At 37.0% G+C, this 19,127-nt stretch overlaps 1 long non-coding RNA gene across 1 annotated transcript; it reads left to right on the top strand.

Moving 5' to 3' along the window:
* The first annotated feature begins 2,897 nt into the window (after positions 1-2,897).
* LOC103875895 lies at positions 2,898-18,455 on the top strand. The gene is made up of 3 exons (XR_002515727.2): positions 2,898-3,466; positions 14,235-14,353; positions 16,314-18,455. It is a non-coding gene; the product is annotated as an uncharacterized LOC103875895 (long non-coding RNA).
* Positions 18,456-19,127: the final 672 nt, after the last annotated feature.

Genomic DNA, 19,127 nt, shown 5'->3' with positions numbered 1-19,127 from the left:
ATCACATGAACAATCAAAACATTTTCAGACAGGAGGCCAATGAGGAGCACTAGCCACTTAATCTGAAAATATACTATAAAACTTTCATAATAATATAGTGTATTAATAGACCAATGGAGAAGCAAACATAGAGAAATATATCCTAGTGTACACATATGATACTTTACTATATGATAAGATTTGGATCTCAAATTACTAGGGGAAAAAATGGCTCATTCTATAAAAGACTTTGGAAAAACTGGGTATCTATTAAACAATAAATGTGCACCTATACTTCACATCATACACTAGAAAAATTGCAAAATGAATCAAATATTGAAGGGTTAAATTTTTATAATAGCATGCCATGCAGCTGGAGAATGAATGACCCTAATTTCCTCCTACAAATCCAAAATGACCTGATAATTATAGGATCTAATTTTCTAATTCTTAATCTGCTGGACATATTTGAACATTCTGCAGCTGTTCATTTTCATTTGAAACTCTCTCTCATCTTTGGCTCCAGTGACTTCAGGGTTCAACTGAGGCTCAGGTCAGGCAGTTAGCTAACTTGTTCAGAATGTCAATATATAAAGAACACTAAAATGTCACTGAGCATTAGAATGAGACAAACAAATTTCCAAGACTTCTCCTGAGGATGTTGTTATGAAAATAATACTTGATTAAGCTGCTTGAGCCTGTGGAGACTCACCTTCCAATGAAAACAATGTTTATAAATGGCGTTTTACAGAGTTTGGTCATTAACTCTAAGACTTTTTGTTTAGCTGAAGGTTATTCAAGCTCAGGCTGAGGCAAGGTCTTCTGCCAGCATTTTCCCATGCAAGCTTTTAGTCTCTTTTCTAAATGAGTGGACAACAGCAACTTTGACAGTAAGATTTGAATGGGCATGAGCTATCAGGTTGTCCAGGGATGCCCATGTCTGTCTGTGTTATAGATATTAAATCTTCTAATGTCCTTCATTCTTTTTAAAGTCTTCTTCTCTCTTTCTTAAATGTTTCTTACATCAGGTAACTTTGCAGTGGAAAGGTTCCCAAGACGACTTCCAGAAAACCTATGTGCTTCATTAGAAACCAACAGACTAATCACTTAGGATTCTAGTGGTCTCTCAGTCTTTATCCAGGAAAATATGGAAGTTAACAGTAAGAGAAACAGAGTACGACTCTTGCAAGCCTAATAAAGAGACTCTTGTCCCTTTACTCTGTATTTCTTCTTAGAGCTGCTAGAGGTACCAAACACTTAAGATAGAAGGTAGGAAGATGTCCTGGAGAAGTATACTATCTAGGCTCCCATATGACTCCTAGTGATAGTAAGTAAAAAAAGAGTAGATTACATTTCCCCACTCCAAGTCTCTTGGCCCTACAACCAGCCCTGTATTGTGACAGACAGGAGATTATATTGTAAAGGAGACAAGACTTTTTAATAAGTTGAAGTAGAAAGAAGTTATAGAATATGCCCAGGACATCAATGAAAGGTCTGCTACCCACTAGGGAAGGAAAATTTGACATTGCACAGTTGGGGACATTGATTAGAAAAAAAGAAATCTTTTTCAAGTTTGTACTTCACAAAGTTCAGACTCTCCAATAACCCTGTTATAGTATATATAGCTATAAAAGGCTCTGACATATGAGAGGCACGCTGTGACACTCAAATAAATGGCTCTGGTTGGAAAAACTTCCTGCAAAATTTAAAATATTTTTGTCAAGTCAAAAAAGTTAATAACATTTGATGAAAACCAGCAGCCATTCAAAATGGCTTATACTATACCTGATTTTATTGCAATAACAATAGAAGTCTAATATTAAAAATGATTCTTTTTTGCTTGATATAAATATTTTCATTAAACTCAGGAATTTCTATAGGCAGATATGCTTTTCTTTATACACACACAGAAGCCCACATACAAATACCAATTTGGAAATTTAGGTCTAAATAAAAATTAGTTTTATTTTAGCAAAACAAAAATTATGTTCTTAATTGCTCCCTTAATTCAACATAACTTGTATTATATAAGAAGGATACAAATAAAAGTGTAAACGAGGCAGACAAAAGAGTAGATAACCATGTACGTGGTGCTGTTTAAAGGATACTAACATGATGATCAAATTCAGAATTCTCTGTTTCCTATTCTATTCATTGACTAATGAATCAATTCTCTCATCCTTAAAGCTAGCTATTAAAGCCACTCTAGGGTAGAGTAATAAATCTGGGATAGGATGGCTTTTAAAAAGACAAATAAATTAAATCAGTTGATTAACACATAAAACACAGCACTGACACAATCACCTAGCAGGCATTAAATATGTGTAAGCTTTTGGTTTTTAATCTTAATCCCTAAGGAGTTTTTACATCGCCATCAAAGTCTACGAGTTTATTAGATTTGATAGTTGAGATTTTATGCCTGACTAAATAGTTGTGATTGAGAATTACAAACTCTTCATTTTAGATTACTGAAGGGATGAAGAACATAGAAAAGATAGATGCAACAATATAAGGATGATGAGACAATATAAGGACGTTAACAAATATATTATAATTGATCATTTGCAAGGAGGAAGTCTTTTGGATCAAAAGGAAAAAGCCATTTAGTTCCTTTTCCATGGAATGCTATGCAACCATAAAAAAAGAACAAGATCACATCTTTTGTGAGAACATGAATGGAGCTAGAGGCTATTATCCTTTGCAATCTAATGTAGGAACAGAAAACTAAATACCGCATGTTCTCACTCATGAGTGGGAGCTAACTGATGAGAACTCATGAAAACAAAGACGGAAACAATAGACATGGGGGTCCACTTGAGGGGAGTGAGGGAGGAGAGAGGAGCAGAAAAGATAACTATTGGGTACTGCGTTTAATACTTGGGTGATGAAATAATACGTAAAACAAACCCCTGTGACATGAGTTTGCCTATGTAACAAAATTTCAAATGTACGCTCAAACCTAAAATAGTTTTAAATAAAATATCTTACCAAAATTGCTTCACTTTTAAATTTAACTTTCATAATAACAGCAATAGGAGACAGAAATATCATGAACCTGGAGGGAAGCAATTGCAAGCCAAGAGCACCAAGGATTGTGGCAATTATTAGAATCTCGGAAAAGAAACGAAGAGTCCCCCTGTACAGTCTTAAGAGACAACATGGCTTTGCCAACACCTTAATTTGGGAATTATAGCCTGAAGATATGTGATAGAATACATTTCTGTTGTTTAACCCACGAAGTTTACAGTACATTATTATAACAACCCTAAGAAACTAATGTATTTTTGTTTTGTTTTGTTATAGAGGTCTGCTATCTTATGAAAGTCTCTGAACAATACGGAAATGGAAGATCTGTGGGTTAGTTTCTTGACTCTCGCATACCCCAAGTAATCCTTTCTAAATATCCATCAACAAATACCATAGAAAAATTTGCTGCTAACACTAGCTTCACCAAGTCAGCTACAGCTGGTTCCTTCAGGCATTTCAGGTATTCCCTATACTGTTAGAAAGTATGTATCAGTCCTGAAAACTCTTAAGGACATTTACTCTAAGAACTGCTCAGCTTACTTCACCAGCTGGGATATACAACTAAGCCTGACCTCAGAACCTATTCCTCATCCTATTTTACAGAATTCTTCCACCCCAGTTGCCCCAGGTACCTCTGGAAGGAAGTCATAACAGAAGATGGCCATCATCCAGACAATCTATAGATATGTGGTTCTCAAATATTGCTTCCAGGATTCACAGAATCAGTTAAACATGAAGGCTAGTTAGAAAGACAAATTTTCTACTCGTACTCCAGACCTACTCTGGGCTGAAACTCTGCCATTTTTGTTTTGATAGGCTCTGTAGGCAATTCTGATGAATGGTAAAATTTAAAGATTGGGGGGCATTCCAAGTTGGCTGAATAGGAACAACTTCAGTCTGCAGCTCCCAGCATGATCAAAACAGAAGATGGTGACTTCTGCATTTCCAACTGAGATACCTGGTTCATCTTATTGGGACTGGTTGGACAGTGGGTACAGCACACGGAGGGTGAGCTGAAGCAGGGTGGGGCATTGCCTCACCTAGCAAGTGCAAGGGGTTGGGGAATATCCTTTTCCTAGCCAAGGGGAGCTCTGACAGACTACCTGGAAAAATGGGACTCTCTGTCCAAATACTGTGCTTTTCCCAAGATCTTAGCAACTGGTAGACAAGGTGATTCTCTCTGATGCCTGGCTTGGTGGGTCCCACACCTACAGAGCCTTGCTCACTGCTAGCATAGCAGTCTAAGATTGAACTGCGAGGCAGCAGCCTGGCTGGGGTAGGGATGTTCGACATTGCTGAGGCTTGAGTAGGTAAATAAAGTGGCCAGGAAGTTTGAACTGGGTGGAGCCCACCACAGCTCAACAAGGCCTACTGCCTCTAGACTCCACCTCTGTGGGCCGGGCATAGCTGAACAAAAGGCAGCAGACAACTTCTGCAGACTTAAACATCCCTGACTGGCAGATCTGAAGAGAGCAGTGGTTCTCCCAGCATGGCGTTTGAGCACAAAGAATGTACAGACTGCCCCCTCAAGTGGGTCCCTGATTGCTGTGTAGCATAACTGGGAGACATCTCCCAGTAGCAGCTGACAGACACCTCATAAAGGTAGCTGACCCTCTGGGACAAAGCTTCCAGAGGAAGGATCAGGCAGCAATATTTGCTGTTCTGCAATATTTGCTGTTCTACAGTCTCTGCTGGTGATACCCAGGCAGAGAGGATCTGGAGTGGACCTCCAGCAAAACCCAACAGACCTGCAGCTGAGGGACAGGAGTGTTAGAAGGAAAACTAACAAACAGAAAGGAATAGCATCAACATCAACAAAAAGGGCATTCACACCAAAACCCCATCTGTAGGTCATCAACATCAAAGACCAAAAGTAGATAAAACCACAAAGATGGGTAGAAACCAGAGCAGAAAAGCTGAAAATTCTAAAAATCACAGCACCTCTTCTCCTCCAAAGGATCACAGATCCTCACCAGCAATGGAACAAAGCTGCATGGAGTATGATTTTGACAAGCTGACAGAAGTAGGCTTCAGAAGGTCAGTAATAAGAAACATCTCCGCCACTGCACTCCAGCCTGAGCGACAGAGCGAGACTCCATCTCAAAAAAAAAAAAAAAAAAAAGAAACATCTCCAAGATAAAGGAGGATGTTCGAACCTGTCGCAAGGAAGCTAAAAACCTTGAAAAAAGATTAGACGGATGGTTAACTAGAATAGACAATATAGCAAAGACCTTAAATGACATGCTGGAGCTGAAAACCATGGCATGAGAACTACATGATGCATACAAAAGCTTCAGTAGCCAATTCAATCAACTGGAAGAAAGGGTATCAGTGATTGAAGATCAAATTAATGAAATAAAGTGCGAGGACAAGGTTAGGGGAAAAAAAGAGTAAAAAGAAACAAACAAAGCCTCCAAGAAATATGGGACTATGTAAAAAGACCAAATCTACATTTGATTGGTGTACCTGAAAGTGACGGGGAAAATGGAACCAAGTTGGAAAATATTCTTCAGGATATTATGCAAGAGAACTTCCCCAACCTAGCAAGGCAGGCCAACATTCAAATTCAGGAAATACTACAAAGATACTACTCGAGAAGTGCAACCACAAGACATATAATTGTCAGATTCACCAAGGTTAAAATGAAGGAAAAAATGTTAAGGGCAGCCAGAGAGAAAGGTCAAGTTACCCACAAAGGGAAGCCCATCAGACTAACAACAGATCTCTCAGCAGATACACTTCAAGCCAAAAGAGAGTAGGGGCCAATATTAAGCATCCTTAAAGAAAAGAATTTTCAACCCAGAATTTCATAACTAGCCAAACTAAGCTTCATAAGCGAAGGAGAAATAAAATCCTTTATAGACAAGTAAATTCTCAGAGATTTTGTCACCATCTTACAAGAGATACTAAAGGAAGCACTAAACATGGAAAGGAAAAACTGGCACCAACCACCGTAAAAACATACCAAATTGTAAAGACCATGGATGCTATGAAGAAACTGCATCAATGAAAGGGCAAAACAACCAGCTAACATCATAATGACAGGATCAAATTCACACATGACAATATTGACCTTAAATGTAAATGGGCTAAATGCCCCAATTAAAAGACATAGACTGGCAAACTGGATAAAGAGCCAAGACCCATCTTATGTGCAAAGACGCATATAGGCTCAAAATAAAGGGATGGAGGAAGATCTACCAAGCAAACGGAAAGCAAAAAAAAGCAGGGATTGCAATCCTAGTCTTTGAGAAAATAGACTTTAAGCCAATAAATAACAAAAGAGACAAAGAAGGCCATTACATAATGGTAAAGGGATAAATTCAACAAGAGGAGTGAACTATCCTAAATATATAAGCACCCCATACAAGAACACCCAGATTCATAAAGCAAGTCCTTAGAGACCTACAAAGAAACTTAGACTCCCACACAATAATAATGGGAGAGTTTAACACCCCACTGTCAATATTAGACAGATCAACAAGATAAAGTTAAAAAGGATATCCAGTAACTGAACTCAGCTCTGCAACAAGCATACCTAACAGACATCTACAGAACTCACCACCGCAAATCAACAGAATATACATCCTTCTCAGCAACACATTACACTTATTCTAAAATTGACCACATAATTGGAAGTAAAGCCTCCTCAGCAAATGTAAAAGAACATAAATCACAACAAACTGTCTCTCACAACACAGTGCAATCAAATTAGAACTCAGGATTAAGAAACTCACTCAAAACCACACAACTACATGGAAACTGAACAACCTGCTCCTGAATGACTACTGGGTACATAATGAAATGAAGGCAGAAATAAAGATGTTCTTTGAAACCAATGAGAACAAAGACACAAAGTACCAGAATCTCTGGGATACATTTAAAGCAGTGTGTAGAGGGAAATTTATAGTGCTGTTTCTCCACATCCTCTTCAGCACCTGTTGTTTCCTGACTTTTTAATGATTGCCATTCTAACTGGTGTAAGATGGTATCTCATTGTGGTTTTGATTTGCATTTCTCTGATGGCCTAGTTCAACCATTATGGAAAACAGTATGGCGATTCCTCAAGGATCTAGAACTAGAAGTACCATATGACCCAGCCACCCCATTCATTACTGGGTATATACCCAAAGAATTATAAATCATGCTGCTATAAAAACACATGCACACGTATGTTCTTTGCAGCACTATTCACAATAGCAAAGACTTGGAATGAACCCAAATGTCCATCAGTGACAGACTGGATTAAGAAAATGTGGCACATATACACCATGGAATACAATGCCGCCATAAAAAAGGATGAGTTTGTGTCCTTTGTAGGGACATAGATGCAGCTGGAAACTATCATTCTCAGCAAACCATCGCAAGAACAGAAAATCAAGCACCGCATGTTCTCACTCATAGGTGGGAACTGAACAATGAGATCACTTGGTCTCCGGAAGGGGAACATCACACGCTGGGGCCTATTATGGGGAGGGGGGAGGGGAGAGGGATTGCATTGGGAGTTATACCTAATGTAAATGACGAGTTGATGGGTGCTGACAAGTTGATGGGTGCAGCACACCAACATGGCACAAGTATACATCTGTAACAAACCTGCACATTATGCACATGTACCCTAGAACTTAAAGTATAATAAGAAAAAAAAGGGGGAGGAAAAAAAGAAATTTATAGTGCTAAATGCCCACAAGAGATCAGGAAAGATCTAAAATCGACACCCTAGCATCACAATTAAAATAACTAGAGAAGCAAGAGCAAACACATTCAAAAGCTAGCAGAAGGGAAGAAATAACTAAGATCAGAGCAAAACTGAAAGAGATAGAGACACAAAAAAGCCTTCAAAAAATCAATCCAGGAGCTGGTTTTTTGAAAAGATCAACAAAATTGATAGACCGCTAGCAAGACTAATAAAGAAGAGAGAAGAATCAAATAGAAGCAATAAAATGATAAAGGGGATACCACCACTAATCCCAAAGAAATATAAACTACCATCAGAGAATACTATACACACCTCTATGCAAATAAACTAGAAAATTTAGAAGAAATTCCTGGACACATACACCCTTCTAAGACTAAACCAGAAAGAAGTCAGATCCCTGAATAGACTAATAACAAGTTCTGAAATTGAGGCAGAAATTAATAGACTATGAACCAAAAAAAGTCCAGGACCAGATGGATTCACAGCCAAATTCTACCAGACGTACAAAGAGGAGCTGGTACCATTCCTTCTGAAACTATTCCAATCAATAGAAAAAGAAGAACTCCTCCCTACTCATTTTATAAGGCCAACATCATCCTGATGCCAAAGCCTGGCAGAGACACAACGAAAAAATGGAATTTTAGACCAACATCCCTGATTAACATCAATGCGAAAATCTTCAATAAAATACTGGCAAACCGAATCCAGCAGCATATCAAAAAGTTTCTCCATCAAGATCAAATCCGCTTCATCCCTGGGATACAAGGCTGGTTCAAACTACGCAAATCAATAAACATAACCCATCACATAAACAGAACAAATGACAAAAACCACATGATTATCTCAATAGATGCAGAAAAGGCCTTCAACAAAATTCAACAGCCCTTCATGCTAAAAACTCTCAATAAACTAGGCATTGATGGGACGTATCTCAAAATAATAAGAGCTGTTTATGACAAACCCACAGCCAATATCATACTGAATGGGCAAAAACTAGAAGCATTCCCTTTGCAAACCAGCACAATACAAGGATGCCCTCTCTCACCACTGCCATTCTGGCCAGGACAATCAGGCAAGAGAAAGAAATAAAGGGTATTCAATTAGGAAATGAGGAATTCAAATTGTCCCTGTTTGCAGGTGACATGATTGTATATTTAGAAAACCCCATCGTTGGCCAGGCGCGGTAGCTCAAGCCTGTAATCCCAGCACTTTGGGAGGCCGAGGCGGGTGGATCACGAGGTCAGGATATCGAGACCATCCTGGCTAACATGGTGAAACCGCGTCTCTACTTAAAATGCAAAAAATTAGCCGGGCGTGGCGGCGGGTGCCTGTGGTCCCAGCTACTCGGGAGGCTGAGGCAGGAGAATGCCGTGAAGCCGGGAGGTGGAGCTTTCAGTGAGCCGAGATCGTGCCACAGCACTCCAGCCTGGGTGACAGAGTGAGACTCCGTCTCAAAAAAAAAAAAAAAAAAAAAAAGAAAACCCCATCGTCTCAGCCCAAAATCTCCTTAAGCTGATAAGCAACTTCAGCGAAGTCTCAGTATACAAAATCAATATGCAAAAATCACAAGCATTCCTATACACCGTCAACAGACAGCCAAATCATGAGTAAACTCCCATTCACAATTGCTACAAAGAGAATAAAATACCTAGGAATCCAACTTACAATGTAAGCCATCCCATTACTGGGTATATACCCAAGGGTTTATAAATCATGCTACTATAAAGACACATACACATGTATGTTTATTGAGGCACTGTTTACAATAGCAAAGATTTGGAACCAACTCAAATGTCCATCACTGACAGACTAGATTAAGAAAATGTGGCCCATATATACCATGGAATACTATGCAGCCATAAAAAAGAATGAGTTCATGTCCTTTGCAGGGACATGGATGAAGCCGGAAACCATCATTCTCAGCAAACTATCACAATGTCAGAGAACCAAACACCACATGTTCTCACTCAGAGGTAGGATTTGCATAATGTGAAGGACCTCTTCAAGGAGAACTACAAACCACTGCTCAACTAAATAAAAGAGGACACAAACAAATGGAAGAACATTCCATTCTTATGGACAGGAAGAATCAATATTGTGAAAATGACCATACTGCCCAAAGTAATTTATAGATTCAATGCCATCTCCATCAAGCTACCAAGGTCTTTCATTACAAAATTGGGGGAAAAAAAAAAAAAAAAAAACTACTTTAAAGTTCATTTGGAACCAAAAAAGAGCTTGCATTGCCACGACAATCCTAAGCAAAAAGAACAAAGCTGGAGGCATCACACTACCTGATTTCAAACTATACTAAAAGTCTATAGTAACCAAAACAGCATGGTATTGGTACCAAAACAGAGATATAGACCAATGGAACAGAACAGAGTCCTCAGAAATAATACCACACATCTACAACCAGGTGACCTTTGACAAACCTGACAAAAACAAGGAATGGGGAAAGGATTCCCTATTTAATAAATGGTGCTGGGAAAACTGACAAGCCATATGTTGAAAGCTGAAACTGGATCCCTTCCTTACTCCTTATACGAAAATTAATTCAAGATGGATTAAAGACTTAAATGTTAGACCTAAAACAATAAAAACCCTAGAAGTAAACCTAGGCAATACCATTCAGGTCATAGGCATGGATAAGGACTTCATGACTAAAACACCAAAAGCAATGGCAACAAAAGCCAAAATTGACAAATGTGATCTAATTAAACTAAAGAGCTTCTGCACAGTAAAAGAAACTATGATCAGAGTGAACAGGCAACCTACAGAGTGGGAGAAAATTTTCGCAACCTACCCATCTGACAAAGGGCTAATATGCAGAATCTACAAAGAACTCAAACAAATTTACAAGAAAAAAACAACCCCATCAAAAAGTGGGTGAAGGATATGAACAGACACTTCTCAAAAGAAGATATTTATGCAGCCAACAGACACATGAAAAAATGCTCATCATCGCTGGTCATCAGAGAAATGCAAATCAAAACCACAATGAGATACCATCTCACACCAATTACAATGTTAATCATTAAAAAGTCAGGAAACAACAGATGCTGGAGAAGATGTGGAGAAATAGGAACACTTTTACACTGTTGGTGGGACTGTAAATTAGTTCAACCATTGTGGAAGACAGTGTGGCGACTCAAGGATCTAGAACTAGAATTGCCGTTTGACCCAGCCATCCCTTACTGGGTATATACCCAAAGGATTATAAATCATGCTACTATAAAGACATATGCACATGTATGTTTATTGAGGCACTGTTCACAATATCAAAGACTTGGAACCAACCCAAACGTCCATCAATAATAGACTGGATTAAGAAAATGTGGCCCACATACACCATGGAATACTATGCAGCCATAAAAAAGGATGAGTTCACATCCTTCGCAGGGACATGGATGAAGCTGGAAACCATCATTCTCAGCAAACTATCAGAATGTCAGAGAACCAAACACCGCATATTCTTACTCATAGGTGGGAACTGAATAATGAGATCACTTGGACACAGAGTGGGGAACATCACACACCAGGCACTGGAGGGCTGGGGGAAGGATAGCATTAGGAGAAATACCTAATGTAAATGATGAGTTGATGGGTGCAGCAAACCAACATTGCACATGTATACTTATGTATGAAACCTGCACGTTGTATACATGTACCCTAGAACTTAAAGTATAATAAAAGTATTAAAAATTACTGCTATAGATGATGCTCTGCCAAGTAACTCTCCTATGTAAGAAAGCTAGTTAGTAGCCAAGTCAGAGGGCGAGCTGGAAGCGGGTCAACATGGTTAATTAGAGAAACAGTGAAAAAGCTGGTCCTGTGTACCATAGTGTTTTGCTGATGTTTATTCAAAAGGCTAGTGAGGTGGTAGTAAAAGAAATTGTATTTAATCAGATTATATAAATGCTTATTACCAAGTTAAATCTGATATGATTTAATCGTTTATTCAGCAATTTTTTTTTGGAATTTTTCCAGACAATGAGCATACTACAGTTAACAAGACAGAGATCCTGTCTCATAGAGTTAAATTCTGGTAGAAAAGACAGAATACAAAGTAAATATATAACTTTAAGCAGTGGTAAGAGCTATTAAGAAAAGCTTTGTAAGGGATGAGGTAACAACTGGTGCTGGTTGATAGGATGAGCAGAAAAGACCATTATAAAGTAGAAATATCTCAACAACAACAAAAAATTTTGCAAGGAAGCCTTCAATGTGGAGATTTGGAGACAATATATTCTGGCAGAGAAAACAAAAATGCAGATGTTAAAGCCTTTGGGCGGACTATATGTGAACATTTAAACAAATAGCAAGAAGGCTGGCATGGCTGCAGCAGAGTTAGCAAAAGAAGAGTCACGGAGGAGGTAGGAGTAGAGCCAAGGGCCAAATGGTGTAGATTCTTGAGGACATATCCAGGGTGTCAGATTGTATTCCAAATATTTAGGTCAACTCATTGAAAATTTTTTCACTTGGGGAAAAATGACATGATTTTTTGCAGTTGCTGCTGCATAAAGAGGCTGTAAGTGGGACAAAAGTAGAAAAGGTAAGATCATTTAGGAGTCTGTGGAGAGGTCCAAATCATAGAAAATAGTAATATGGGCAAAAGTGACAATAAAGGAAATAAAAGGGGTCATCAGACTATGGACACATTTTAAAGTGACAGCTAACCAAATCTGTGGGCAAAGTAAGAAAGAACAAGCACACAAGGATGACTTCTAGGACTGAAAAACTGAGTACCTGATGATGCTGTTACTGAGATGGGGATCAGTGTGGGAAAAGCAGGCTTGGAGGGGGCCATTAATCTCACCTGTGGTTTGTTAAATTCGTCTATACAGGTGGAGATGTTTAGTAGAGGGTTGGCTATATCATGCATGAACTGAGTGGAAAGGCAAGACTGGTGGAAAAAAATAGGAACTCATGACTTATGAAGTGGAATATTCTAAGAAACAAAAACAAAAAATGCTACCATTCATAGGAAAAGGAGAGGATGTGTTTGCAGGTGAGGTGTGAGATACTTTACTTTCTTGGTGTGAAATGGAATATCCACCAAGAAATTAAATGGCAAGATTGGTGGGAAGCATCTACAGCAAATATTTCATAATAGTTATTGAGTTTAAAACTATTCACAAATGTGTCTGGCTGGTTGGACAGATTACCAGATCAATAGTACCCCAAGTTCTCTTACCATGATCAACCCTTAGTAAAGTACAAAATACAAAAGAAGACTGCCTCAAATGAAAAGTACAATTCAAATTTTTAGATGTGTTTTTCTTATGTAAAAATAGACTAGAATATTTATAGAAAATCTACTGATAACAAAAAACACATTATAATAACAGTAGATCCACAATGAAACTTTAATGATTTATTTAATGTATTATATATTGTCAAGAGAGTTTAATAAATGTGGTCTATTGCCCATTAAGGTAGTATGCAGAAACAAAATGATTTAATACATTTTCTTAAAATATTCTATGTCTTCTTTGCCAAAATATTAAAATAACTTGTAACTCTAAATATTTCTTCTGTTATAGCCTAAAGCCACAGAATCTGTTTTTGCAAACTTGTTAATATATGCAAATTAAGCAATTCTAATACTTATATTTAAGAAATAAATATTATATATGTTAAACATTCTAACTTTAAACAGCTGACTTTTGCATCTTATACATAACAATTTTATGGTGAACAAAGAGAAATGCAGAAAAAAATAAATTATAGTTAAATAAGAAAACAAAATACTAACAGTAAAATAGTGGGTAGTCCAATTAATGTCAAGGATTTTAACAACAATACTAGTGGAATATATAAATCAGTTTAAATAAACTTGGAGGGGAAAAAATCTTTTGTAAACAATACATTTTGGTTATAAATTCACACTAGTAATTTCATAGCAAATGTATAACACATGTACCACCATGAAGTCAAGGCATGCTGTAATCAGACTGCTTTGTGAATTTACTATAACAGAATGATTAGACACTGGATTTAATCATGCCAGGTCTGGGATTTGGCATTCTATCAACTGTGGCCCAGCTGCCAGTCCTGCCACAGTGATAGAAATGTACCACTTTTTTTGTAACAAGGCATGTCTGCAGCTATGTCTTTTGTTATGACACAGAGAGAGAGATAGAGGTAGGGAGAGAGAAACAATTATGTACATCATCTGCATTTGCAGAGATGGTATGACTCTCATGATTAGAAGCTTTTCTTACATACCTTACTACCCAGTGGCATCTATTTGAGTAGTAAGCACCATGAACCCAAGAAATGGGTGTCCATATAGTTTTTATGATCATACTAATTCTAATAAATTTGGATGAGGATGCACTTATGCTCAAAAAGTTCAAATTGTGTTATACTTCAGTATACAGTTGCTTGCTATATCATTACTCAACTTTCCAAGTTCTCAAGTTGTGTGTGTATATATATATATACACACACGTATATACATATGTGTCTGTGTGTGTGTGTAATTATAGAAATACACTTCATTATAACAAATTTTATTTTGCAGCCAAATAATATACATTGAAATATACCAATTGCATACCTCCAATGTCTACAGAAGAATTAATTCTTCTAGGGTAAGATGTTAATATGCCTGTTTTCAATCTCACCAAAATCCCAAACTGGGTAAGTTGCATCATATTTTCTTTCTGACAACTAACTTCTAGAATAATGATGCCATTAATAGGATAACAGAAATGTTGCAAAGGAAAACTGAGTGGAAAGGAATATAATTCTGTTTGGAAATTTTAGAATTTCCAATGACATTACATTATACATGTGAAGGTTGAGATGATAATGTGATTATCTTACTGGTATTCCTAAATAGGACAAACAATGCAAGCTGCTGTAATAAGAAATCTGAGAATTTTAATAGCTTTATATTTTTAAAAATGTATTGTTTCAATGCAGTAATTCTTGTTGGCAAGTACTTCATGTAATTTAGGAGGTATGCTCTTTACATCTGTGGCTCTGACCTTATCCAGTATTTCCATTCAGATGATGAATAAAGATTAGGATATTTAAATACTGTAGGGAAGACTTTTAGAAGTTGGATTTGAAATGACATATAATCACTCTTGCCTACATTCTATTGTGCAAAACTCTAGGGAGGCTGGGAAATATCATCTACTTTTATGCCCCTGAGTAAAAGGTGAATACATAGCTATCTGTGTTGTATTTGTTTGGTTGAGATGTAAAGAACTGTAATGTGAACTTGGGCATAGAAGACCACCAAAGTAATAATGGGTATTTTGAAAAAATGTGTGCACATGAAAAAGGCAGAGTTTAAAATTGTATCTTATGATGCTGTGGTACTCATGTGACAAGACCAGATGTAATTTTTAAGTATATTAGTATTAACCATTTAAAATATTAATCATATTGACTGGGCACAGTGGCTCATGCCTGTAATCCCAGCACTTTGGGAGGCCAAGGCAGGCGGATCATGAGGTCAGGGGTTCGAGACCAGCCTGACCAACATGGTGAAACCCCATCTCTACTAAAAATACAAAAATTCGCCAGGTTTGGGGGCACATACCTGTAATCCCAGCTACTCAGAAGGCTGAGGCAGGAGAATTGCTTGAACCCAGGAGGCGGAGGTTGCAGTGAGCCAAGATCATGCCATTGCACTCCAGCCTGGGCAACAGAGTGAGACTCCACCTCTCTCTCTCTCTGTATGTATGTATGTGTGTGTATATATATATATATATATACACACACACATATTTATATATATTTTTTAATCATATTAGCTAAGTATTTTTGCTAAGTAAATGAAATCAATACACTGAACTGGTTGAGATTCAAGTTCTTTTCTTTCATTTTGTTCTATCAGTTACTCCTACTTCAAAGAAAACATCCCATTTGAAAAAAATTAAGTTTATTTTTTCTAGTTTGGACATCTCTGGAGATGTAGTTCCCTATTATATTTTCAGGAAAGGGCTATTCAATTTATCACTGTGGAAAGGAAGATTTAAATAATTGTGCTATAACTTATTCATAAATTATTCTTTGTTAGAGTAAATCAAACTATGCAAAATAAGAAGCAAGCCATATTGTTTGGCAAGACGTACAAACAGAATTCATAAAAATATATATTCAGTATTTCAAATTAAGTATCACAAAAAGTAGCTACTGCATATAACAAATATGTGGGGCAATTCTCTATATAAAACATTTCACAGTAAATATTGTTAACTGAGATTTATACTTGAAATTGTACCTCAAAGTCTTTTTCACAAATTTTTTTTCAGTAAATGAGTGTATTTTTTAATTGGCACATTTTAATATCCTCAATGATCACTTCAATTATAGACATGTTACTTTGACAGATGTTTCCAAGGGAAATGTTTATTTCAATATTAGCAGAGGAACATCTGCTGCTGTAAAGAAAGAGATGGGACATTTTATTTCCCCAATTCTTAAATAGATCAGTGGTCCATCACCAAAACTGTCTACCATCCATTTCAGACAAACATTTTTATATTATTAGGAATGGACAACCATTTTTTAAATGTTTCCTGAAATTCCAACTGCATTCCATTCAAATACATGAACTTAATTTTTTTTTTTTTTTTTTTTACAGTTCTACAATCTTTGTCCTGTATCCATACAATTCAGAAATAATGAAGATGAGACAGAAGACTTATAACTCATTTTATAATGATTTTAAACATAAATGTAAAAAGAACATCCACAATTCAATATACAATCAACCTTTTTACTTATCTATCGGAAAAGACTTTTCTCCTTATGAATTAAAGGTTAGCAATACAGCTGCTGTTGTCTTAAGTTCTGTGATTGCACAGAGAAGTTTTATTTTGACCTAGTTTTTATCTTCCAAAGAGTTTTAAAAGAAATTACATTGCATAATCCATGGCATTTACACCTTTCTATCACTTTTTATTAGGAAAACCTCACTTAAACATGAGCTCTCGTGTAGTGAAAATCTTAGAAGTAATGAACATTTTCTAATAATTAAAGTCTAACGCTTCCAATGTAAAGACAGTGAAATACGATTTCTAACGAACTGTGCCATAAAACTAAAAAGGAAAACAGTCTAAATTCACCATTACTTCCAGCACCAGAATATTTAAACATAGCAGAAATAAAACTGTATTGATTTGAGTCCATGTGTTTTTGTCTATGCCAAATAATAGCATTGTTTTTCCAAAGCAAAAATGATTTTTCCACCCAAAGTAAATATTACATCTTTTTACTCCATATATTTTTTCACCTCTGAGTTATGAGTAGTTCCCAAGAAGCCTAGAAGGTAAAACGTGTTTAGAACTTAGAGAGACAGTGATTCCTTCAAGGACTTTAAGCACTTCATAGAAACAACTGCTTTTACACAGGTAAAATGATCATTGCAGCAGGAAGATTAACAACTGAAAGGGCTCTCAATTCTGTTTACATAAATTCAAATCCCACTCAATAACTTAACAGCTATGTGACTTGGATAAGTTATTTAACCTCTACATTCTTCAACTTTCTTATCTGTAAAATGTAAATAATTATAATACCTAAATCATAGTGATAGCAATAGGAGGCAGAAACATTCCTAGGCAGACAGGGATGGATCACTGGTGAAACTTGACCTTCAAGCCAAGGCCAGACTGAAGCCTTAACACCAAACTACCAGTTTCAGGTAGAGTCCACTGACCCGAGTGAGAACTTCCATTCCCCTTCGGTGTGCTCAGCCCATGATTGGTCCTGGGCCAAGCCTTTACTTCACCCCCCAATTGGCTCTTTACACTACCATACCTCTTTCTGAATGGTGCTTTTTCTAAGCCTAACCATAACCAATCAGCACGTACTTCCCAACTCAGCCTCACAATTGACAACCCACTTACAGGTACCTGCTTGCCGCTGAGAGCTTTCTTTCTGTTGCTAAATAAAATTCTACTCTGCATTGCTTTCTATCTGGTGTCCACATACTCCATTCCTCTTGGTTATGAGACAAAAACTTGAAACTCGCAAACTGTGGGAGTGAAAGAGCAGTAACGCTCCCTCCCACTCACTGAGCTATGGCGGTAAAGAAACCACAACAATAGTATTTTGTAAAGTTCTCAGAACAGTACCAGACACGTAAACTCTTGTTACCAATTTATTATTTATCAAATAAGAGAAAAAAGGGTTGCAGGAGAATACAAAAGAAATAAGCCTAACATCATCCACTTTTTGGATCATTGAAAGTAAGCTATATTACACATTCATTTTCTTGTTCATTCAGTAATATTTTAACTCATAGTCTGTATCAAGCAATTTGTTGGGGACTGTGACCATAGCAGTGAAAAAGACAGAAATGGTCCACCTGTCAGAAAAATGACCACCATTAGAAAGTATTACACAACTGTATACAATCAAAAGTTAAAATTGCATTGAAGCAACCCCTATGTGCTATAAACCTTTACAGCTAGTAACGATAGTAATAAGTGTCTATTTTAATCAACAGTTGCCTTATATTTGTTATGTCTAATCTTCACAGCAATCCATAGGATACACACAATACCCATGTTGTAAGTAAGGACCTTGAGATTGCACAAAATTTAACGGCTTCCCTGAGTTCACATATCTGGTACTGTAAGAGAAAAAATTCACATTTCATTCTTTATTCTACTACCTGTTACAAAGCAAAGGGCAATTTTGTGGCGATGTCTCACTTCTGTACTTAGCATACATTTTTCTTTCTGGGTGCTTTCTTCTGTCTCAGGGAAACATTCTCTATTTTCACCCTAAGTCAACAACATAAATTCGTCAACTAAGTCATTGGTTCTCAAACTTGCTTCACTCTTAAATATTACTAATGCTTTGGTCAGAGATTCTAACTTAGACACTGTATGGTGTCACCAGGGTATTAAAACATTTTTTATCACCTCTCCAGGTGATTTTAACATATTGTGCAGGTTGAAAACCAAGGAACTGAGATGTAAATGACTGCTTGGGTGCTTAAAATAGGAATCAAATTTAAATAAAGGGGATTAAGTTATAAATAATCTCTCAAAGTAGCAGATGGCTGGAAAGAAAAAAATGTAAGAGAAAATAAAGACAGAATATCATAGAGATTTAAAAATCGGCAGTTATGCTAGAGAAGAGAAGAAAAGACAGACTGAGGGCTGGGTGGCAGGAAGGAAAGGGATGAGATTCAGGGGGTTAGAAGTCAATGTTGACCTGTTGTGAGAAGGGCCTGAGAATGGAGTTTCCTCATTGGTAAAACTTGTTATCATTCGCATTTGTAAAATGTGAGATTTACCTGTAAGATCTTTAAAAACACCTAGCATGTAAAAGTACTGGTTACATGTTAGCCTGGGTGGAGCAGGTATTGGTGGGGGCCGGAAGTTTATATGATTTGGGAGACTATGATGAAAAATAAAAGAAAAAAATTACAAATTCATAAATA

This window comes from Papio anubis, chromosome 9 (assembly GCF_008728515.1).
Source record: "Papio anubis isolate 15944 chromosome 9, Panubis1.0, whole genome shotgun sequence".
Classification (NCBI taxonomy): domain Eukaryota; kingdom Metazoa; phylum Chordata; class Mammalia; order Primates; family Cercopithecidae; genus Papio; species Papio anubis.
Note: the sequence above shows the minus strand (reverse complement) of the source record. Positions and strands in the feature narration are given on the sequence as shown.